We start from the raw sequence: 26134 nt of genomic DNA, 5'->3' as shown, positions 1-26134 counted from the left end.
TACAGGTTGACTTGGGGCCCAGGTTGTCTGCAGATGTCCGTGTGTGGTACACACACTCAAGGAACGACGACGGAAAAAAGGGGGTCGCAAGCTGCTCGAGAGACAAGAAACATAAGTCTTGCACACACACACACACACAAACATACATTCGACTGCAAGCCGGTTAGACAAGTCTAAAGAGAGTCGTGGGTTGAGGAGTCCTGGAAGAGGTGGAGAGGGTGGGCCCAGAAAAACCGGTTCGACAGGTACAACTCCTATTTAGCCTGACCATGTAGTCGTAGCGCCTGCCTACGTTCAGTTATGTATTATATGCACTTCCTCTCTTTCTCTCTCTGTGTGTATGTGTAACGCATAACTATACGGGATGTACCCGCTCGAGTCGTATAAGTCGCGCGTGAAAGAACAAAAAAAAAAAAAATAAATAAATAAACAGAAAAACGAATGAGGATGGAAGAAACGATAAAAAAAAGCAAGAGGAAAATAAAAGACAGAGAGAATGGGGAAAAGAGTTACGCACACAAAGAAAAAATAAGAGTTTCAAAAGAAGACGATGAAAGCCATGTCTCCTCTCATCTCTTTGACGTGATCTCTTCACTCTCTCAATCTGATCCTTCTTATATATATATATAATATATATGAGAAAAGAGGATCTTATAATACTTTTTTAGGCTAGGTTAGTTCGTGTAAATGTCAAGATTCATATCTAATCTAAATAAAAAAAATACAATCGATGATTTCAAAATTTTTTGTTCGTTAATCAATTTTGAAATAATTATATGCGAAAAAAGGGAAGATTAACATTCTGGACCGCGAATGATGATCCTTTCAACTATATTATAGTATAACGGAACTTTTAATTAATTCACTTACTGAATGCGGCGCGGCGCCTCGATATAAAATCTTTGACTTAAATATATATATATATATATATACATATACACCAGGAGCATTCAAATTTTTTTTATTACCATATTAAAAATCTTGATTTATTTTAGAGGTCTTCGCAATAAAACGAAAGAATCTTATTTTAAATATAAGTGAATGGATTTTGTTTAAAATTAATCAATTTTTAATTGATTTGAATTTGGAATAAAATTTAAGACAATTGACCCATCAGAAATTGGCAGAGTTTACTACACAGAAAAAACTTGGACTCATTTTTGTTGCAACTCATTTTCTTTTGGGTATCGAAATGAGTATGGGACAAACTTCATGTTATTCAAAATGATATTGGCTGGAATTTCAGATTTCTAAGTTGGCATCATAAGCAGAGTAATTTTGTATTTCAATTATTGTTTCTAATATTTCAACAACACCAGAAAGATTATTTTGACCAGTACGAATATTTAGAAGTTTTTAAATAAAAATTATTTATTATTATTTACGTAGATAATAATTAATTTCATAAGTTTTTAAATTTACCGCTATTATTTAAGTTGGCAGTACCGTTCCTGTTGTCAAAACACATGTTTTCATTTTTCTAACCTAAAAACATATTTCCTTTATTATTTTATTACGCGATTACAAGCAATTTTTAATCAAATATATTAAGTCTAGCGTGTTATTTACTTCTTTGTAATTATTATATTTCATGTTTTTGTGCAAAATTATTCGTTATTTCACAATATTTTTCCATTTTTCTTTTTCTCAAAATGAAACTTGCCTGTTTCATTTTGATACTTTTACCTTAGAACTCGAAATGAGACAACCAGTTTCATTTTTGTTGCGAATCAAATTGAGTATAGAATCTATACTCAATTTGAATTCAGGTTTTTTCTGTGTACTGTCGCAGTATTGCGCACACGGAGAAAAATATAGTTAGATAATGTATATATACAATTTGTTGGATTCTGGAGCGCAATCCAATAAATGGAATAAGTTATATTCACTATCTAAATTTGAATTAGTAAATTTTTTAATTATTTTCAATTAGTGACTCACTTTTTGCTTTTGAATTTAATTCAAATCAAATTTTTCTATAATTTAAATATCCGTATTTTCTTTAAAAAAAAAGGAATATAATGTACAACATAACCTATATGTAAAAATTAAAATGCACGGAGAAAAATGGAAATACGAAGAAAGTAACTTTTACTATATACTTTAAAAATAAAACCTGAACTGTCCGCAGTTTCTACGCATTTCTGGCAATTTTTACTTCAGAAATAGTAAAATTTACTCTTGAAATAGTAAAAATTCACATAATTTTAAAGCCCATAGAACAATTATAAATTTTAATCAAAGGATCATTATAAATGAAATAATGAATTCTTATTTTATCGCATTTATATTGAATTCACATTCAATAAAAAAAAACATATATAAAAAAATAACAATTACAAAGATACGAAATACTAATCGCTTTCTGACGGAAATGATCAATCTGTTTGTTTAAAAAGGGAGACGTGGAACGATTTGAGTCATATAGCGTGAGTTAGTGTGTTTTATTGCAGTCATCCACTTATCGCGACTAGTTTTTTGTGTTCGCTGTGTAAAATTAAATCGTTGAACGAAGGAGAAAGGAATGCAGTAATGATACTTGTACTCACGCAAAACGCCTCAATATATATAAAGTCGAAGGTGCACACGAAATGTAGACTTACCTGAAACAGAAAAGAAAATATTCTTTAATTGACGACTCCAAACATAATAATAATAATAATAATATAACCAGTTTTGTATAATGGGAAAGAAGAGATTAGTAATCCGTTATATACAAAGAAACTTTTCCATTTAAAAATAATAATAAAAAAAAAACCCCTAGAGATATATATCGTAACAAAAGAAAACAGTTGGAGCGCGTATAATGTCAATTTTTTTTTTTGTTTGTTTTCTAAACACGCGGCTCATAAAAGGTCAACGACCTTATATATATAATATATAAGATAATACTCGATATAAAGATAAGATATAATGTCAATTGTTTTGGGTTGAAACTTGGCATAGAACCAGAAAACGACAAGAGAGTAAAGTGCACGTTGATTCGCAACGGAGATAAATTGAAACAATGTGTCTATATGCTACATACATGAAACGTATATATTCAACATTAAGAGAATGACCCCAATATGTCCCTTCTTATGCCATTCATAATGCAAATCTGAAGCCTCGAGTTTCTTGAGGCCAAATAGGACGTATTCATTTTTCCAATTAAAGATGCGGGCGCATTATTTTCATATATAAGCACTTGTATTTAAATGTAAATATCTGGATCAATTTTTCATTTCAAAACTCTGTAATTTTATTCATTTTCTTCCCACACTAAACTTGCAGCAATATTGGTAATAGAAATAAACGAAAAAAAAAACAAATTAAAACGGACCTTTGAAAAATCAATGTAGGCAAGTGTATACCGCACATAATTATGATAATTTATGTATGTTAGAAGAATTTGCGGTAATAAAAGCTGCGCAGATTATGAGGAGTTGAACAAGTCCACATACACATGTATGTATATAAAATTGGTACAGAGAAACGAAGCATGACAGCACTAGCTTCCTTCCTGATTTTCAACTCACACTCTCATTCTCTTCTCCCTTGAGTCATTTCAGCGCAATAATTGCTGGAAAGTGCACTCGCATATGTCTGTTCCTCTTTCTTCTTTACGGTGCATATCTCTCTCCCTCTTTATCTGGTCCTTCCTTCCATCTTCCTTTAAAAACCACCTACTCTCGTCAACATGGCCGCCAAGGCCGGTTTCCTGGTTATATGCGCTGTGTGTGCGCGAGCACAACCAGGTCTCTACTTGGTATTCCTGGCAGTGAATGCTCTCTCGCGCAGACATTCCACCATGGGGAAATAAATTCTGAATTCCGAATGCGCCAAAGCATCCTTTATGTATATACGAAGAGAGAGAGAGAGAAGTCGAGGATCCTGGTTGGAGGACGACTCGTTATGCGGGCAGACCACTTTTCGCCGCCAACTCATCCCCGTATACCTGCTCAGCGGCAAATTTTCGTCCCCGTATGTTCCCCCACTACCGGCCGTACTGTACCCCTCCGTTCAGTCAGACGGCAACTTTTTCGAATTTTTTTTACATTAAAAAAAAAAATTTTTATAAAATACATTTTTTTAATATAAAATGTAGATCTTCTTCAGATCTTCTTCAATTCAATTATTTAACAAATTTTGAACTAAAATAATTCTTCATTAAATTAATTATTTTTAATAATTGTAATGAAATTCATCACAAATTCTATTATTTCAACATTATTTTTCAAATAAAATTTTTATAAAATTTAACAATTGTTTATAATTTTAAAAAAATATCGCAATAAAATTGAATTATTTTCAAAAATTCCAATTCAAAATAAACTAAAATTTAATTATTACCCAAAATTTCAATTAAAATTTAATTATTATCCAAAATTTCAATTCAAAATCAAAGAAAATTCAATTATTTTCAAAAATTTTCAATTTAAAATCAAATAAAATCCAATTGTTACCGAAAATGAACTGAACGGAGGGGTACAGTACGGCCGGTAGTGGGGGAACATACGGGGACGAAAATTTGCCGCTGAGCAGGTACACGGGGATGAGTTGGCGGCGAATCGTGAATCGCCCCGTTATGCGTCAATGCACACCAAAAATGGCTCTTCAAGTTCTCTGATGATACAATTACTTCAATTAGTATCAATTTTCTATAACTTTTCTTATGCATCAATTATTGGCAAATTATTTCATAGTTATATGGAAATTTCATTTTTTTTCCTACATTCTTTTACTATATTTCCCTAAGTGTTAAATTCTAATAATAAAATTTAATTCTAATAAAAGTGATTAGTTTTATCTCTAATACAACAAGTTACAAATGCGTATATATATAATTACAAAAAAAAGTTATTTTTCCTTTTTGTTTTCGGAAACAATTTAAGAAATGTATAATAAAAGAAGATAATAAAAATATGGTAAATGAAAAATTACACTGCGACAAACAGAAAATGTCATCGATGTTATTATATGCATACATGTATGTGTATGTTCGTCTTTCCTTCCTTACATTCAGGAAACAGGACGCGTATATAGATAACGATAATAGATAAATCCACTAGTTGGCACACATATTTGATAGAGATAGCACGTCGTTGACCTCGACGCAAGCATTGTGCAGTATATCGATGACTATCCCTTCTGCAATAATTTACAAAATACAATCTACACTGCTTGTTAGTCGTATAATAATAATAATTTGCCATTTGCATATTTATATTTACTCTCTGGACTTTCAATTTTTTTCTTTCACAGATTATAAATAATATAATTGCCTCGTGTGTCTTTCTTTGAAATGATTGACTTTATTTTACGAGAACATATTGCACATGCAATGAATAATGTTGTTTTTTTTTTGTCTCTCCAATAAAGAACGATAAAAGTTTACAACACTAACGTTGACCTTCAATATTCACACTTAGAGTAAAAAAAATTGCTTTTTTGGAACAAACAATTAAATTAATATCATTAATTGAAATTACTACACTGAAAAAAAAATTTATTTGATTCAAATAATAGGTCACTTATGACTATTATCAAATAAATATTTACTTAAAAAAAAAAACAATTTTTATTTGAATTAAATAAATTGTATTTAGACCAATAATTTCTGTATTTGAAACAAACTGATTATTTGAATGAAATAAATTTTTTTTCTAGTGTAATTAACAATTCTACAAAAAAATGAGAGTTCGCTATATACTGGCGCAATACTGTTACCAGAATAATTAAAAATATACCATTGATATTTTTTTCTTTGTAGCTACTAGCAACAATAATTAATTGAGGCTATCATTCATTGCAATTATTATCATTATGAAACATTCACTGTTGTAACATTCAGTTCAATGTGTAAAATTTAAAAATTTCTTTTATAAATATAAGTAATTCGAAAACTGCTAAATGCTTTGTAAATGGAAATACCTTATTATGAGGCTTGTTTTAATAAGAGCGAAAGGGAATGTAAAGGATAATAATGAAGAATAATTGTAACTGTGTTGGCACTTAAACCCTGGCATGTAGAAATAACTATAGTAACTTGTAATAATTGTTTCACTAACTCCTCTTTATTAACCGTTATTTTAGTTTCCTTGATTATTATATTAATATCCATAAGTCTAAACAACAAACTAATTAAATAAAATTCATATATTAAGCCTTTGCAATTTTATATAGACGTGTCAATGACATAATATTTTTACTTCAAAAATTATTTACATATATACAAAAGATATATTAAACAAAGCAATATAATGAATAAATATTTTTCACGTATGAAAATATGTGTATTAGATTTAAAAAAAAAATTGAATTGAAATTTTCAATCAAATTCTATGTATATAAAATACGATGACCTATTTTATGAAAAAGTTCAGTAAAAGATTGAGATCTTCGGAATAACTTTCTATTCAGTTCTTTATATCCTACCTTGACACAGTTGCCAATTAATAGACGTAAAGAAAATATAAAAAAAAAAGAAAAAACGTTTAGAGAATCCACACTTTTGCAACTAAACTTTTTTTTAGTGGCAAAAAATTTTTATTAACTATCGAAAAAATTTTCTTTACAATACAGAATGTTTTATTTCACTATAATAATAATTACTCTAATTTAATGACCTAATTGTTTTTTTTGTGAATAAATTAAAAAATTAGCTATCCTAATCAAATGTTTTTAATAATTTGAATTAATTTAAATTTAAATAAAAAAAAAAAATTAAATTAAAAATTTTACTAATTTAAAAACTTGATTAAATTTATTTTAAAAGTCTGTTTATATAAAAAAAATTTATAATACGCGTTAAATTATTCAGTTGACATACAAAACGGTTTTTAAACGATAAAGTCAAACATTAATTAAAGATGTCGATTTTGCGATTTAACATGAAAAGATACGATACAAGGAAGTCTTCCATTTCCCTTATCTTATCTAAGTCGATGAAAATATGAATAATTTCGAAATTATGCATCAATGTTTAATTTTTTCTCTAATACAAATATATATAAATATAGTAAAACTGGTTTTTCCCGATGAGTTCAAAACATTAAATGCTTACTTAGCTCAAGGGCAATATATAATTTCAATGGTATATTCCAAGAACTAAAATTATTTCTAACTGGTATTTATATAAATAAGTTAATAGAAATAGACGTAGATAAAACGTGATTTGGAGAAAAATGAATAAAATAAATCATTTCTCAAACGGTACTTTCAGTTCATCGGCTGTATCACGTAACATTTCTCTTTGGGTTAAACGATGAATCCCATTGAGCAGCACTCTTACTAAACTGATATTAAAATTTCAAGAATTTAAAAAAATTTGGCTTGACTAAAACTCACTTTTATTTTTTTTTTTTTATTATAAAGCTAAAAGAATTCATAACGTTTTGTCTGACTAAATACAGTCTATGACTACTATATAATAAAATAAGTATTTTGTAAAAAAGTCTGTGTCTGACTAAAACTGCAACTGAAACTCAATAACAATACTAAAAATAACAAGAATATAGACCGTTTTGTGTACGAAAATAAATTTTATAACTGATAATAAAATAACAAAAATTTAAAATATTTTCTTTTCAAAAATCCTGCCTTTTTCTACTACAAAAATTTTAAACGTTTTGTCTGACTAAAATATGTCTATAGCGATTAATATTAAACTTTTTGATAAGATATCTGACTGAAATTGTTTATTACTACTGCGTTTTTAGCCTTATCAATATATTTGAAATAAAACTCACTTTCACTACAGATACAAAAAACAAGAATTTAAAGTGATTTGTTTGATCAGAAACGGCCTTTTTTGAACTAATTTTAACAGTATAGACATTTTCGAAGTCTGACTATAACTTACAGTTACTACTATAATATTAATATAACGTCTGACTAAGAATTCAAAGCCAAACTGCAATTCATTTTTTTTACTGATATTTTTATGAAATGTAAAAATATTTGAATTAAAATTGGTCCAACTGAAACTTTCACTACTAATAAAAAAATTTACAAAAATTTTCAAATCTCTGTAATTATACAATTATTTTAATTTAAAAAAAGAAAAAAAAATCAGTTACTGGTAAAGAGTAGATAGAAATGTAATTTTGTGATGGTTTCCATCCTTAAATAATATAATATTCATAGTAATCCATCATTATCAAAAGACTATTTTCAGAATAATTCAATCAATGAATCTAACATACATAATAGATTGAAGGGGGCGCATAAATATTCAATATAAATTAAATTAGTTGGAATTTAACATACATGCGTCATTTGACCGTAAAGACATGTAACAAAACTGTCATTTGACCTACACGACATGGACCTATAACAAAATTGTTATTTTACCTATATACATATTTTGGCGCGAATTTTAAAATTGACCAATTGAAGCATATATATATATATATATAAAATAGCAAAAAATGGTAATGAAAATAAAAAAATATGTAAAATAACGACGTCTACTTATGTATTCAAGGAAAGTGTTGAACGGTTTCTCAATTTTACATTGAGCGAGTTCATGCATAGTTTAGTTGGTGGTAACGGACACAATTGACGGCACCTAAAAATATGCATGGGGGACCCTCCTATCGACTGATGATATTGGGGTCGACACGAGCGCTAACGATTGGAATATAGCACTTTAAGCTTCTCGCAAAAGGAAGGAATGGCATAGATGTGCGGGTGGGATGGTATCGATATATATATATATATATATACATAGGTCGAGGGCCAAGGGGAATAGCGGAGAAATAAACGTGTTCGCAAAGTAAATTGAGTTTCGCAGCCAAGGCCGCGTTTGACGAATAATAACAACGACACGCGAGTCACTAAGAGTTGCGGAGAACATGGCAGATTACGAATCTACCGGCAGCACCGACTCCCCAGTAGCCGTGAGCAGGATAAACATTCTCTCTCTTTCTCTCTCTCTCGCAATTTCAAGTCCCGGCACGCCGATTTTACTCCGCGGGCTCAATAAACCGAGTCGTGACTAAGGCTGATTGCTGGATCGTGTCAGGGGATATTTTACTGGAAATAGTGGCTCGATGCTGGTAATGTAGGTGCTCAGAGTACCATGCAAGAGTTGGCCAAACCTCTTTGCTCCTCCTCACACGTACGAAATGTTGCTCCAGAAACTGGAACGACCAGTTATATTCTCAACGCGTTATATATACACACACATATATATATATATATATACATTTATATATGTTTGTACTTGTCTGGGTTCTTCAGACACGCAAGTGAAATTTTCTCCTTCGGACTACAATCTTTGATAAAATACCTCATGAATCTAGTCAAAATAGAGTAAGTGCTCTGTGCCACTTCATATATAATATTATTTCAAGTATTATGCTTCTTTATGTTAAAAGTTGTTTCACTATATCAGTGAAAGCCGCATTATAAACAATGAGCTATGGAATATATCTTAATTTCTTTAAATGGTTAAAAGTTAAAATTTTTTTTTAATTCACACAAAGTTTCTCATACATCAGCCTCAGCAAAAAATACTCTATTTTTGCCCTATATTTGAAATAGGGTTATGATCAGGGCCATCCCAGTTTTCCCTATTTGGAAAAAATGTAAATAAACTGTTTTTAACATTACCTTTTGTAAATAAAATATATTAACAATTAAAATGAATCTTTATACTTTTAATAATTTTCTTATTTTAGTGATTTGACCAGAATTCGCCAGATTCAAAAAAGAATAGTTTTCCTAGTTTAAAAAAATGTAAATAAAATGAATTTTTAAAATTACTTTTTCTAAAAGAATTATAATTTGAACACTTTAAAGATATTTTTTATCGTCAAGGAAGTCGCGTATACGGTTATATTGTTTCAGTAATATCCGCAAGGGAATTAATTGGTGACGTCATCTCAAAGTGTTGATTAAACGTATATAGATATATATATCGAGCGACTGATTCACAAAAGGTCACAAGTGTATCGCAAATTCCAAGACCGGTTTTGCTTTACTCCGATGAAAATAAATTACACTCTGAAAATAACTAATGCTTATATACACGCATACATATATATATACGGCCACTAATATATATCGAAGAAAAAAACTAATTGTCAAGTATAAAGATAAAAGGTTGTTATTTTATTTCTTCTTTTTTTCATTTTTAACTCCATTTAAGATTGTTGAACTTTTATCGTGCAATAGATAATAACTTTTCGCAACTTATAAACAAGAAATTACTTGTAAACACGAAATGTATATAAAAAGAAATTTATTTTATTAAAAAAAAAAAAAAAAAATTATGAAACTAAAAAGAAAATTTGCAATTTTCTTATTTATGTATAATAAAAAGTGTAAAAAAAAATTTCGAATAAAAGAATAAAAACGTGTATATGAAATTATTTTTATAGACACTTATATTAAAAAAGACACTTGTCAGGAAATTGTTCTTATATTGACAATATAAGCATTCATTGTTATTATGGAAATACCCAAGAATAATTTTTGAGGCAATGGATAATATATTAATTCAATATATTATAGACACGTGTGTTACTTATTGACATTCTAATACAGTTGAGGCAATTATTAATATTCATGTTTTTCAAAACTCCGTGAACATTGGAATTTATATCAAAGATCACATATACACATGGTACATTGATTATATCGTACTTGAATTTACATTCAAAAATTAATAATTTAATATGTTAATAATATGGAAATAATATTAAACTTCTTTTCAAAAATCGATTATCATGATGTAAACATGTTTTAATTTTATTTTCTTCTTTTATATATATATATATATGCATATACTAAATTATACAGACATATGTATATATATATAAAATTTATGCATAGTCTTTTAAAAAAAAATTTTAAAAATAGTTTTTAAAATTTTCAAGTTTAAAATATTCTTTCAAACTATTTCTTTATTGGATTATTTTATTTTCGCACACTACACTGTATAATATTATATATATAATTTATTGAGAAAAGAGGACATATTATTTACCGCAGAATGTTGGTTCGTGACGTGTATTTCATGAATTCTGGGAATTTGGTGTGTTTCGAGAGAGAAGATGAAAGCACGTGGATTCTAGTAACCAATTACTTATTGGTATATAGGCAAAAAATTTTCAACAGATAAAGCGACCCAAAAATTTCTTTCTCTCCAACTTGACGTACATGTGAAGGCTATATAATTCTCCAAAGATAAGGCTTCTATTCTCTACGTATGTAAGAAAAAAAAAAAAAACTTTTACATTCAACTGTATTTTTCTCTTATCAATTTTTACGCAATATCAGAATTGTAACTTGTTTTAAAAATATCAGAAATATTAAAAATTTTCAAAATTATATCAATATATAATTTCATAAATTAGAATCATTAAATATTTGATTTAACAAACGATAATTTTCAAATATATTGTAATGCAAATTAAACTTTTTTTTAATACTAAAAATAAAAATTTTCCGAAATATTCGGTTAATTATAAGTAGAATAGTTGTGTAAATAAAAATTTACCAAACTAAAAATTCTTGTATGTAAAAGAAAAATGCAGCCCAAAAATGTTGGAATCAGTTAGCAGAAGATATAATAAAAAATATCGTAAATGGCTCAAAATATACACATGTTTTGAAGTTTAGGGGTGGTTTTTGGCTTTAGGGGTAGAGCCCAAAAATCGGGATGGCTGTTTTTGAGGAGCCCAAAAATATTGGGATCAGTTAGAAAAAGAAATAAAATGAAAAAGCGTAAATAGCTCAAAATTTACACTTGTTTTGAAGTTTAGGGGTGGTTTTTGGGTTTAGGGTTTGAGCCCAAAAATCGGGATGGCTGTTTTTGAGCAGCCCAAAAATGTTGGAATCAGTTAGCAGAAGATATAATAAAAAATATCGTAAATGGCTCAAAATATACACATGTTTTGAAGTTTAGGGGTGGTTTTTGGCTTTAGGGGTAGAGCCCAAAAATCGGGATGGCTGTTTTTGAGGAGCCCAAAAATATTGGGATCAGTTAGAAGAAGAAATAAAATGAAAAAGCGTAAATAGCTCAAAATATACACTTGTTTTGAAGTTTAGGGGTAGTTTTTGGCTTTAGGGGTAGAGCCCAAAAATCGGGATGGCTGTTTTTGAGGAGCCCAAAAATATTGGGATCAGTTAGAAGAAGAAATAAAATGAAAAAGCGTAAATAGCTCAAATTTTACACAAGTTTTGAAGTTTAGGGGTGGTTTTTGGCTTTAGGGGTAGAGCCCAAAAATCGGGATGGCTGTTTTTGAGGAGCCCAAAAATATTGGGATCAGTTAGAAGAAGAAATAAAATGAAAAAGCGTAAATAGCTCAAAATTTACACTTGTTTTGAAGTTTAGGGGTGGTTTTTGGGTTTAGGGTTTGAGCCCAAAAATCGGGATGGCTGTTTTTGAGCAGCCCAAAAATGTTGGAATCAGTTAGCAGAAGATATAATAAAAAATATCGTAAATGGCTCAAAATATACACATGTTTTGAAGTTTAGGGGTAGTTTTTGGCTTTAGGGGTAGAGCCCAAAAATCGGGATGGCTGTTTTTGAGGAGCCCAAAAATATTGGGATCAGTTAGAAGAAGAAATAAAATGAAAAAGCGTAAATAGCTCAAATTTTACACAAGTTTTGAAGTTTAGGGGTGGTTTTTGGCTTTAGGGGTAGAGCCCAAAAATCGGGATGGCTGTTTTTGAGGAGCCCAAAAATATTGGGATCAGTTAGAAGAAGAAATAAAATGAAAAAGCGTAAATAGCTCAAATTTTACACAAGTTTTGAAGTTTAGGGGTGGTTTTTGGCTTTAGGGGTAGAGCCCAAAAATCGGGATGGCTGTTTTTGAGGAGCCCAAAAATATTGGGATCAGTTAGAAAAAGAAATAAAATGAAAAAGCGTAAATAGCTCAAATTTTATACATGTTTTGAAGTTTAGGGGTGGTTTTTGGGTTTAGGGTTTGAGCCCAAAAATCGGGATGGCTGTTTTTGAGGAGCCCAAAAATATTGGGATCAGTTAGAAGAAGAAATAAAATGAAAAAGCGTAAATAGCTCAAAATATACACTTGTTTTGAAGTTTAGGGGTAGTTTTTGGCTTTAGGGGTAGAGCCCAAAAATCGGGATGGCTGTTTTTGAGCAGCCCAAAAATGTTGGAATCAGTTAGCAGAAGATATAATAAAAAATATCGTAAATGGCTCAAAATATACACATGTTTTGAAGTTTAGGGGTAGTTTTTGGCTTTAGGGGTAGAGCCCAAAAATCGGGATGGCTGTTTTTGAGGAGCCCAAAAATATTGGGATCAGTTAGAAGAAGAAATAAAATGAAAAAGCGTAAATAGCTCAAATTTTACACAAGTTTTGAAGTTTAGGGGTGGTTTTTGGCTTTAGGGGTAGAGCCCAAAAATCGGGATGGCTGTTTTTGAGGAGCCCAAAAATATTGGGATCAGTTAGAAGAAGAAATAAAATGAAAAAGCGTAAATAGCTCAAATTTTACACAAGTTTTGAAGTTTAGGGGTGGTTTTTGGCTTTAGGGGTAGAGCCCAAAAATCGGGATGGCTGTTTTTGAGGAGCCCAAAAATATTGGGATCAGTTAGAAAAAGAAATAAAATGAAAAAGCGTAAATAGCTCAAATTTTATACATGTTTTGAAGTTTAGGGGTGGTTTTTGGGTTTAGGGTTTGAGCCCAAAAATCGGGATGGCTGTTTTTGAGGAGCCCAAAAATATTGGGATCAGTTAGAAGAAGAAATAAAATGAAAAAGCGTAAATAGCTCAAAATATACACTTGTTTTGAAGTTTAGGGGTAGTTTTTGGCTTTAGGGGTAGAGCCCAAAAATCGGGATGGCTGTTTTTGAGGAGCCCAAAAATATTGGGATCAGTTAGAAGAAGAAATAAAATGAAAAAGCGTAAATAGCTCAAATTTTACACAAGTTTTGAAGTTTAGGGGTGGTTTTTGGCTTTAGGGGTAGAGCCCAAAAATCGGGATGGCTGTTTTTGAGGAGCCCAAAAATATTGGGATCAGTTAGAAAAAGAAATAAAATGAAAAAGCGTAAATAGCTCAAATTTTATACATGTTTTGAAGTTTAGGGGTGGTTTTTGGGTTTAGGGTTTGAGCCCAAAAATCGGGATGGCTGTTTTTGAGGAGCCCAAAAATATTGGGATCAGTTAGAAGAAGAAATAAAATGAAAAAGCGTAAATAGCTCAAAATATACACTTGTTTTGAAGTTTAGGGGTAGTTTTTGGCTTTAGGGGTAGAGCCCAAAAATCGGGATGGCTGTTTTTGAGGAACCCAAAAATATTGGGATCAGTTAGAAGAAGAAATAAAATGAAAAAGCGTAAATAGCTCAAATTTTACACAAGTTTTGAAGTTTAGGGGTGGTTTTTGGCTTTAGGGGTAGAGCCCAAAAATCGGGATGGCTGTTTTTGAGGAGCCCAAAAATATTGGGATCAGTTAGAAAAAGAAATAAAATGAAAAAGCGTAAATAGCTCAAATTTTATACATGTTTTGAAGTTTAGGGGTGGTTTTTGGGTTTAGGGTTTGAGCCCAAAAATCGGGATGGCTGTTTTTGAGGAGCCCAAAAATATTGGGATCAGTTAGAAGAAGAAATAAAATGAAAAAGCGTAAATAGCTCAAAATATACACTTGTTTTGAAGTTTAGGGGTAGTTTTTGGCTTTAGGGGTAGAGCCCAAAAATCGGGATGGCTGTTTTTGAGGAACCCAAAAATATTGGGATCAGTTAGAAGAAGAAATAAAATGAAAAAGCGTAAATAGCTCAAATTTTACACAAGTTTTGAAGTTTAGGGGTGGTTTTTGGCTTTAGGGGTAGAGCCCAAAAATCGGGATGGCTGTTTTAAAATTCGTCCGTTATTTTAAATTTTTGAAAACGGACTGCAGATTCGTAATCAGCGACCTCGAAAACCCCCGACTAACGAGGTTTTAACGAATCCGATGAATTTTTTTAAAATTCGCCCGCCATATTGGATCCGCCATTTTGAATTTTTGAAAAAGGAATGCAGATTCGTAATCAGCGACCTCGAAAACCCCCCGAGTAACGAGGTTTAAAATAATCCGATGAATTTATTAATTGGAAACCTTGAAAATGTAAATTGCTGATATTAAAGGGGTTGGTTTTTGATGAAGGGGTGAGTTTTATAAATCGGGAATATTTTTTTTGAAGAGCCCAAAAAAAGCCCAAAAATATAGTGTATTTGATTTTTTTTAATTTTAAGTTTTTACATAGTGGAGGTGCTAGCTTGACGTAAGTGGGCAGCTCCACATAAAAATTAAATTTTTGGAAAAATTTAAAAAGCCCAAAATTTCTTAATAGGGCCCAAAAATAGCCCTAAAAAAGCCCAAAAATCTAGTGTAGTCCGATTTCTAAATTTTAATTGTGGAGGTGCTGGTTTGACGGACCTATCTTTTTGGAATTAAGAAGAAAATTTTATTTATATGTTTATATATATGAAGACAAAAGTTTGGATTTTAGCATATTTAGAAGATTATTATTATATTACGAGTTGTAAATTGTTAAGAATCAACAATTTTCAGTCATAAATGTCACCTAAAACTTGGGTCGCATGTCGAGGATGTATTACGATATCATTGTGTTCAAAATTACGTGAATTGCTGCACAGATTAATTGCATCTCGAAACGCGCGTATGAAGCAAGTTTATAGTGTGACGCGCCAACTATATACACATCTGTTTTAATGACTTGTACATATACATACATATATACACATGTATATGTTCAAAGATATCTCTTTCCTCGGGGCATCGCTGCAAGCGGAATTTTTACGACGAAAGTAAAACGAAACGGTCCATAAACCACGTGCGGGCAATTCTACCCCTTTTCGGCTCTTCGTTCCGGAATCGCGTAAAGTTTGTAACAAACTTTCCCGTCTGCCCGTCATCGCATCAAGCAAAGGGTACTCGCTATATGCCGTATGCACTTTCCATTCTCTCTCTTTCTCTTTTTTTTTTTTTTTTTTACAAAAAAAAGAATTTTTTCTTTATTTCTCGCAAATTTTTTCTCTCTTTTATTTCATATGGCAATTTCAAATATTTTATTATCCTATTCTTCTTTGGTCCAGAGTCAACTTTCTTGAAAGTGAGACACAAGAAGTGGAACACACGAATTAAGATAAATGTGATAGTAAAAATATTTTTCTTTTAAAACTCGGTTAAAGTTTAATTGACGTGGATATGCTGTTACGCTCAGGATTGTATTTGTACATATATATTTTTGTTTATATGAGTCAAAACTTTGTAAAGTGTGCCAATAGTCGAAATTTTTGTCTCTCTATATATTATTTTATTTATTAATTTAATATATTTGAATTGAATTAAAAAAATTTCTCTGTGAATATAAAGTATTTTTTATTTTATTAATCTTTTCTTTTCATATACCACACAGAGAAAATGCGACAACAAAAGAATATTTACAAAATATTTTTTTGTCCTACCTGCACGGAAAGTGTGTTATTTCGTGCACTTGAGGCGGTCGCAAAGTAAGTGATTCCCGCCCAGAGATGGGGTGAGCGGGCGCAAAGTACATTCGCGCCCGCTGACGTCATAGATGCGGGCGCAAAGTACATTCGCGCCCGCTGACGTCATAGAAGCGGGCGCAAAATACATTCGCGCCCGCACCATTAAAAAATGTATTGTTTTCATTTTTTGTGACATAATAAACATACATAATATACGTAAACAACTACATGTAATTTACCTTAAGTATATTATCTCCCCAACCCTGATGGAACATTAAAACAAGCGGACTTGCATGCACTCAATAATACACTTTCCATGCAGACAGGACAAAAAATGTTGTTCGCAGCACGGGCGCAAAAGGTGATAGTGTCTCAGGCGAGATTATGAAGAAACCTCGGCGACCCTACGCACCCTCGGCTTCGCCTCGGGCGCTTCGGGTCCCCTTGGTTTCTCTAATCTCGCCTTCGCCACAATCACCTATTTTGCGCCCTTGATACGAAAATAACTATTCTTGCAGTGGCATATATAATTTTTGTTTTTCTTTTTTAAAGAGCGCACAATTATATTGTTATGTGCGACAGAAAAATATTACAATGTTGAAATTTCGAGGAAATTTAATGGCCTTTTGAAAAAAAAAAGAGAGAGAGTAAAAATTACTTTGATCTGCAAGCGTCGATGGTACACGGTTTATATACAAGTTGTGTGTGCTATTTATAAAATTGAAATTCACTGCCGTTGCCGCGGCGCTCTTGGGATATAAATATAATGAGCGGGTAAATTTTGCACATTTGCACGTGTACGACCCGCACCTGGCACGATTCGTCAGAAAACGACACCATGAGCCTGACGCACTCGCAACATTATATGTGCGACTATGATTCCAACATGTGTATCGTCGAGAGAAAGAGAGAGAGAGAGAGAGAGAGAGAGAGAGAGAGAGAGAGAGAGAGAGAGAGAGAGAGAAGCGACTCTCATAAATGTGTGTGCACGCGCTTCCGGTAATATTCATCCTTAAAACATAATTTACATTCACATTTGAATGCATTTATTTACGCTTGCTTTAAAAGTAATTTCATATTTTAGCGCTGTCATAAAATCTCAGGGAGAAAATTGCATTTTGAAAAAATTCTACTTCACGTAGTTGAGAAGAATTTTTGTCCGAGAAAAAAATATATATGTTTATATAAAATGAAAAGATTTAAACAATGTCATGTACTTTCCTTATATATATATAAAAGCAGATCTTGGATTACAAGATTTTTTCTATTATTTTTTATTGAATCAATTAAAGATCTACTAAAAAATGTACATGGAATATAATAAATAAATAATTAAAATTATCGACTTTTTATAATATAATGCGCAACGACTTTATTTGCATCTTTTATAAAGTCTATCCGAGACCTACATATATAAAATGTTGTGCACTATGCATACTTATCGTAAAATAAGAAATTTTGCGACATTTCTTCATTTTTTTCTTTCTATTTTTTTACGTTCATTTAAGTGAAGTAATTTTCTCCGTACATTAAATTAATGTCACGATCTTTGCAGAAAATTTGCAAAAATAATGTGTTACACGAGTCTGCACAAAAGCAAAAGTTATATATATATATAATTTAAATATGGAATATTGCGAAGAAGAGCTTTAACATTGACGACTCACAAACTTCTCGGTGTAATTATTAACCCACAGAGTGACTCACTGGGTTGAGGACCTTTATAATCCACTTTAATGGGTCCACACACCAAGTCGCTTACGTGTTAGATATATTATTATTTATGTACAAAAAGTGTGCATAATATGTGCAACGCTCGATGTATGTATATAAAGTGAGTGCACCTCTCTTGAGCTTTTATTATTACGCATTCACACGCGACTCGCAGGGGAAGAATTTTCTGCTCAAAAGAAAGCCTCAACTCAAAGGGTTAGACGACAGGCTTTTCTCACGAATATATTAAAAAAAAAAGAGAGACTATGTATATCGCCTTTTTATTTTTACGGTTATACTCTTTAAACATGAATGAATTCAATTAAAATAACCTTTTTCACTTCAATACTTTTTTTTCGATTTATTATTCATGGTGCATATTGTTAAAAGAAAATATTTTAATATCTTTTTTTTTTTTTTTGCTTAATGTAGAAATTAAATTTATTTAAAGTTACGACATTTTTAAGGTAATTTTTGTTGACATTATTTATTCGAATCAAATATATATAATATATTCTATATTTGAATTAAATACACGGAAAAAAAGAAAAAGTAACTTTTACTACTTTAAAAGTAAAATTGGACCTGTCCGAAGTTTCTGCGCATCTCTGGCAACTTTTACTCCAAAAATAGTAAAATTTACTTCAGAAATAGTAAAAATTACTAAGGAAACAGTAAAATTTACTACAGAAGTAGTCAATTTTACTATTTTTCGAGTAAAAGTTGCCAGAGATGCGCAGAAACTTCGGACAGGTCCAATTTTACTTTTAAAGTAGTAAAAGTTACTTTATTCGTTTTTCCATTTTTCTCCGTGTAAATTTTTATTTGAAAGAAATATATTTCATTAGACTCGCAAGAAAATATATTTCTTTTCTATATATATATATATACGAGTGTATAAAAATTATTAGGTTCACTTATAGTTAATTTTGAATGGGTGAAAAAATAAAATGTGGGTTTAATTGGTGAATAAAGATGAGACATTAGTGGCCTAAGAGGATTTAAAAATATATCGGTCAGGTCTGGAATAAAAAATGTTTTCACGACTTTAATAATGTGAATAAATATATTACTCACTTCGGTCGATGCTGAATGTATCGTTTACATATATATACACGTATATATGCCTTCTTATTCATGATTCTGAGAAATGTTTTCAAAATTCAAAGATCAAGATAACCAGATTTTAAACTGTGAAAAGAAATCCAATTAAAGTTTTATTTATGTCTATAACACACGTTTCTTACTTGTATGCAAGAATGTTATTATTGTTATGAAAGAAATTAAAGTCCATCACGTGATATTAAAAAATGACACTAATGCCAAATATATGCTTACGTTGATATTACGCGTTTATTTTCTAAACATAAAAAATATATAATATACATTATATTATGTGCACTTTTTTTATGTGGCTTATCTATTTATAGTTGAAAAGTTTTTCTTAGAAATAAATTCAAAGAAAGAAAACTTAAAGTTTCATTTTTTATCTGAAATTACTTTTTCTAAGTGTTAAAATTTGCAACACGTCATATATCTAAAATTACGTAAAAGAATTTTATTTCCTTAATTTTTATATCCTACTAATAATTTATTAATTAATTAATAATTCATTTTCATGTTTGTTTTTAATATATATACTAAACAAATGTAGCTTTTTAAAAAATGTATGTTTTAACACCAAGTTTAAAAATTGTAAATAAAATAAAATTGTACGTATGTAAATAAATATGAATTTGTAAATAAAGAAAGTTGAATTATTTATTGTTTTATGAGATTTTTTTATTGAAGATATTCTAATCGACCAAAAGAGCATTCAAACTTTCTCTAAAATCATCTTAAGAGGCAATTTGCATATAAGAATAGTGTTAATTTATCATAGAAAAAAAGATGAATTTTCACACGAACTCTATTTACTAATACAAAAAAAAAATTAATTTATATAAATATATTATTATTATTTATCATCATCACAAAAAAATTTCTTAAAAATACATAGAAAATTACAATTTATTAATGGAGGTCACAATAACTACAATAATGATGATTTCATATATAATATATATAAAATGAAAATTGTTTTTTTGGAGAAAGTATACATACATACATATATATTACAGTCAGCATCCTGAATTAATTTACAAGCATTTAAATAAATTTTCGCATTTAATTTCAACTTTTAGGAAGGAATATATTATTATTATTATTATTATTATATATAATTTTAGCTATCACCAATTGAATCAATTAACGATTAAAAGTACTATATTTATTATAACATTAATTATTGAAACTATCAATTATTAAAATCAAACAAAAAATAACACCTCTATTGACACGAATGCCAAAAGAATGTTTATTAAACAGATAAAAATATCTTTAACAGCATAAAAATGAACTTTTTTCAACTGCACGTGCGAGAAACAAAAAAAAAAAAAAAGAAATCCCTATGTACGTCAGAGAACCGCGATTTATCACACGTGTATATATGAATATAAATGAAAATAGGTGTTGATAAAAAACAAACAAATAAAAAATACAGCATTACTGCTTGTTCACTTGATTCTAACGGTAAAAAAAAATCTTAAATGTATATCAACCGTTAAATATTTCATTGAAAAAAAAAAATAGAATAAACAGGATACGTGCTTTATCGCATTCTTAGCAAGTGTTTCCGATTCTCAATTGTTTTATAAAAGAGATATATCGTTTGTCTAATTGTCATGCAAGTCATTCATTGCTCACAATATAATTCCCGTCATTTATATATGCGCATTGTAATTTTTATATATTATACACACAGATTAAAAGAATATAGCGATATGTGTGCCAATACATATATATATATAATAAGAGTAAAATAACAATTTAATAATTCATGTCGTCAAGTGAGGTTTAAATTTATCTTGATTTTCTTGTTAGGAAAATATAACATTATTATACTAATATTATATATACAAGAGTATAATTTATTAATTAAAAAATGATCCATCCATTTAATTATTCATATTACATTACTCTATATTTAAAGATTATATATTTAACAAATTGAAAATTAATAGATAACGCGATATTTATATGAAAGATATTTAAAATTTCAATAAAATCTATAATAGTTAAATTATTTCCTCGTGACATTTGTCATTTTAAATATCGGTTTTATAAATTATAAATAAAAATCAAATTGTCTTTTAATAAATATCATATTTTTTTCATATATATATATATATATATGTATTTAATACATATAGGTATATGATTATTATATTATCTTTTTTTCCATTATCATTATGATTTTATTGATATTATTGGAATTATTATCATTATTGACATTTGATTATTACTAATATTATCATGATCATTATTTTCATTATCTTTAACCTCCTTATCTTTATTATTCCATTATTGTTACTATTGTCATTTTAAGTTTACATATGTGTATTTCAATTTCCTTATGTTTTTAGACCTAAAATTATTTCCATTATTATTATTATTATTATTATTATTATTAAATTAATTTTATTAAATAATTTTAGTGAAAAGAAACAAAAAAAAAATTTAATAAATTAATTCTAAGTTTACCAACTTTGGTGTTACGTTTTCATTTCAGAATGGAATTTTGTCTATATAAACAAAGGAGGAGTACGTCAATAAACGTATTATTTTCACCAGCAGAAGATCATGTTTTCTGGAAAATTACTCTTTTACGTAATAAACAGCAAAAAGAAATTATGCCTTTCAACCTTGACAAAATTTTCCCCGTCGCGATTCGCAAAAAATATTTAATCAAATACGGACAAGTAAATGGATTTTCTTGATTCAATACTATTTTTTTCCAGTGCGTATATTAAATATTTAATAAATTATTAATTTATTTTTGAATACAGAAAGCAATATTCTAAAAGTTGAAGTTAAAAAAGTATAGTATAAACAAATTTAAACCCGTTCATACTGCAACTTTAAAAATTATAAAGAAAATATCTACAAGAAAAAAAATAATATATATATATATATCTGAAAAGAATAAACGAAATAACTTTATCAAAGAAATAATTTTACGCCCACATCTTTATATAGACGATGAGACACACACATATATACGTATTTCAATTTTGTCATGGATAAAAATGAAACGAAATTTTATACAGTATAGAGTTGACGTTTTTTTATGTATACATGTATAGACAAGATTAAACTGGTTATACATTCTGCGTGTATATCTTTTTATTGGAGCATCTAATAATAACTGATATGTGTCTGTTTTTTATTGGTCGTTATCATTTCAACTCTCGAGTGTTATAAAGAGAAAAATGTCTTTGGGTCCCTGCCATATGTCCCTCTCTCTTTCTATTTACATGAAAAAAGAATTAAAATGAATATTATATCTTTTCTATATTATAAAAAAATTTCGCCGTTGTCTTCAGGATGGGTCATTCCATGTCAAGTGTAACCAACTCATGTTTTTGATATGGTTAGTACAATATAGGTCTTAGGTTGCTTACACTTCACATGTAATGACCCATATAGTACTGTGAGCTCCCGCGTAGAGTCGAAATTCTCGTCTAGCGTTCATTTTTGAATCAGCGGCGGCGGCGATATCTTTTTATAATATAGTAATGATTATAAAAAAATACTGCCACCGCCACTGATTCAAGAATGAACGCTAGGCGAGAACTTTGACGCTACGCTGGAACTCACTGTACTCGCCTACCCTTCAACTCGCGAAGCATTCAAACTCGCGTACTGTTCAGAATTTATTTTAAAAATTTCAAAGGACTGAATGCTCAAATTTACGTCAAAAGTCATAGACGTGGAGGCGAACATAACCTCAAAATTTGGTCAAAGTTATAGAAAAAAATACTGACATAACCTCAAAATTAGGGTCTTAGGTTAGAAAACCATAATAATATTTAATACACTGCAAAAAGAAATATCTTACTTTAAGATGTTTTTTACAACTTCCTTCAAAGTTATCAAAAATATCATAAAATGCATTAGTTTCTTAAGATATAAGATAGATAGGAAGATATTTTTGGTAACTTGCTTCCAATGTGTTTTATTATAATAAGATACTTCTTTTTGCAGTGTATTTTTTGAAAATTTAAATAGAGGGTTGGCGCGCGAAATATATATATATATATATATATACATAAAGATGAATTGTACTCGTTTTCCAAACGTGTCTCTCTCCCTCTTATCTCAAGATATAATCAAAGGTTTACTTTCACCTTAAAAACACACACGTAAACGTGATCTTGAAATGACCTTGGCAAAGAGTAGCTCGATGTAAATTAAATATGTACATATATATACTGTAAATTACTGATATTTACCCATTAACAATATTGACTCTTTTATATATATAGTATTTACTGTTTTAAAATATATTCAATTTCATATGAAAAAAATATACCGTTTCTCTTGAAGTACAAATATCACAGAAAGATATGATTTAAAAAAAAAAATTTATTGTTAATTCTAAAAGTTCAATAATCTAAATGTATAATAACGAATAAGATACTATTTAATTATTCATAGCAGCAATTTTAATAATTGACAAATAAAAATTACAATAACTGCGAAAAATAAGAATTGGAAATTTTCATAATTCGCAACAAATTTGCGTTGTATTTTTAATGAGCAAGTTTATAAATTCCATTTTATGTGACAGAAAAGAAAAAAAATTTTTTGCCAGGAAGTTCACACACGCGAGTATATACGTCAAAAGAAATCGAGCGTCTTATATGTTTGTGTTCCGCGAAACTAATGAAATTCCCGAGGCTCCCCGGTTCTTCTTCGAAAGGAACCAGTGCGAGTATTTTTACAGTTTCCTGTCAGTTGCGCTTGTCTCCAAGTCGTATGTGTGTGTGTGTTTTTTTTTTTATTTTCATGTTATGCGTGTTATATATTAGCTATATAGAGAGTGTTTGCACGCTGGTCGTACCGGTTCGCAAGTCGTCTGTGACGCAGACTTTGAACCGAGGACATAGAGGAAAAGAAGCTGTCCGACCTTGTGCCCAAATGCTAGTTTCTGTATATTTTCACCGGTGTAATCGCGATTACCTTCCATCATAATATGTTCAGAGCGAGAGATTGTCGCACTTGCATAAGCACTAATTTGCCCTCGGCGTCACTTTGCGACGATTCATAAATAATTAATACATATATCTATATACACGCAATTTTGGGGCAAAATACGATATTTTAACTGGTAAAATTATATTTTTAAACTTTTATTTAAATGGAGAATCATTTCTTTTCAATTTTCTATCAAGATAATAATAATAAATTTTAATACAAACTCCCTAATATTTGATAGTAGTAAAAAAATTACTAATTTACAACTTTTTTCCTGATCTGCCCCTGACATAGAATTTTATTTTAATACTAAAAAAAATCAAAACAATTTAAATTCTATTTCTTTCAACATGTGTAAACGTCGCACGAATCATAATGATTGTACGTGCAGAGTATGACAACTAATTAACAAACAGAAAACGTGACTTGAATTTTTTTTTTTATATTTTAGTAAAATATTACCATTTAATTTTCTGGTTTTAATTTTTTATAATGACAAAATAGCGAACAATTAATACATCAATTTCTATTAATTTAAAATGTTGGACACGATTTTCCACTTGTACGGAAAAAAGTAATTGCTTACAGATGTTACAATATTAAAGTCCACAACGTTTATGATCAACGATTTTTGAAGAAATATATTTTTTTTGCGTCACAGGAAATTTATTCACTGTGCCTATATTTTAGCAAACACAATTTGAAAATAGTTCGCTGCCACAGCAAACTGTGTGCGTAACACAAAAAAAACCTAAACTCAAAATAAGTTCAGACTTAATTTGAAGTGCAACAAAAATGATTCAACGACATAGAACGTGGCGCCATCTTACTGACTCAGTTATGTTGCACTTCAAATTAAATATGAATTCAACTCATTTTCGAGTTCACGGTTTTTCTGTGTAATTAAATTTAAAGAGAAATTTAATAAAAAAAAAAAATTCAAAAACCAATTATTAAAAATAAATAAATGCTCAGCGGAAGATTTATGTTATATATATAAGTCAGACGTAAAAAAAAAACGTTGGAGAACAAGGTGAAATTTCAATTCAAGTTGTTTGTTCCTGTGGCAGGATTCAACGCACACTAGATTAATGATACCGTTGTCAAGGGAACAACCCGTGTATAATCCAATGTTTCCAGGTCCAGCTCGCTCTCAGACACGACACATTCATTACCTCGCTCCAGATTGGCTCCCCATTCAAGCAAACTGTGCAGTAAAAGTCGTAACCTCGCCGCGATAAATTATACAAACATTTACCCAAAGAAATATTCCATCAACGAACTTCCTCTTTTTTGCAAAAAAAATAAAATAAAATATTTTTCTTCCTTTCCACTATAGAGAGAGAAAGAGAGAATATTTACGCAACCATTGATTACTCAACATTCTTGCGGCGCAAGAGAATAAAGGCCGCGAAGCGCGAGAAAAATAATAATATCAGTAAAAAAAAAAATATTGCCTCGGATAAAAGTTTTCTCGTAACCTTGACCCCGCCAAGCATCGCAAAGAGCTATAGCTCGGAAGTAATTTACTCGTTCGATGTCGATCTCTCTCTTTTTTTTATCTTCGTCTCTAGCTGTATAACTATATATAGAAATATACATATATATTTCTCTATCTCTTTTATATATATATATATATATATATATATATAAATATAAAGAGAATAGTAGGGAGTATTCAAAGCTTATACAGAACCCGGGAAACAAGCGAGTGAAAATTTATGACTCGACCACACGTTACGTTCTCTGCAATAGGAGGAAGCAATGAACCACATAACGAGAAGCTCACGTGACGTCAGGACGTACAAAATGTATTCCAATAAAACAACAACAACAACGGGCCAATTGAACCAAGTCGTCCATTAATCCGGTTCTTCGTGTCCTCTGGGACAGATGATC

At 29.8% G+C, this 26134-nt stretch overlaps 1 protein-coding gene across 3 annotated transcripts in view; it reads right to left on the bottom strand.

Annotated features, from left to right (window-relative positions):
- Positions 1-26134, bottom strand: part of LOC127289282 (probable JmjC domain-containing histone demethylation protein 2C) — a 325511-nt gene that overhangs the window by 72502 nt on the left and 226875 nt on the right. The gene's annotated exons all lie outside the window — the stretch shown is intronic.

Source organism: Leptopilina boulardi, unplaced genomic scaffold (assembly GCF_019393585.1).
Source record: "Leptopilina boulardi isolate dan_hultmark-lab unplaced genomic scaffold, ZJU_Lbou_2.1 LbouV2_401, whole genome shotgun sequence".
Lineage (NCBI taxonomy): Eukaryota > Metazoa > Arthropoda > Insecta > Hymenoptera > Figitidae > Leptopilina > Leptopilina boulardi.
This window is presented reverse-complemented; position numbering and strand designations above follow the sequence as displayed.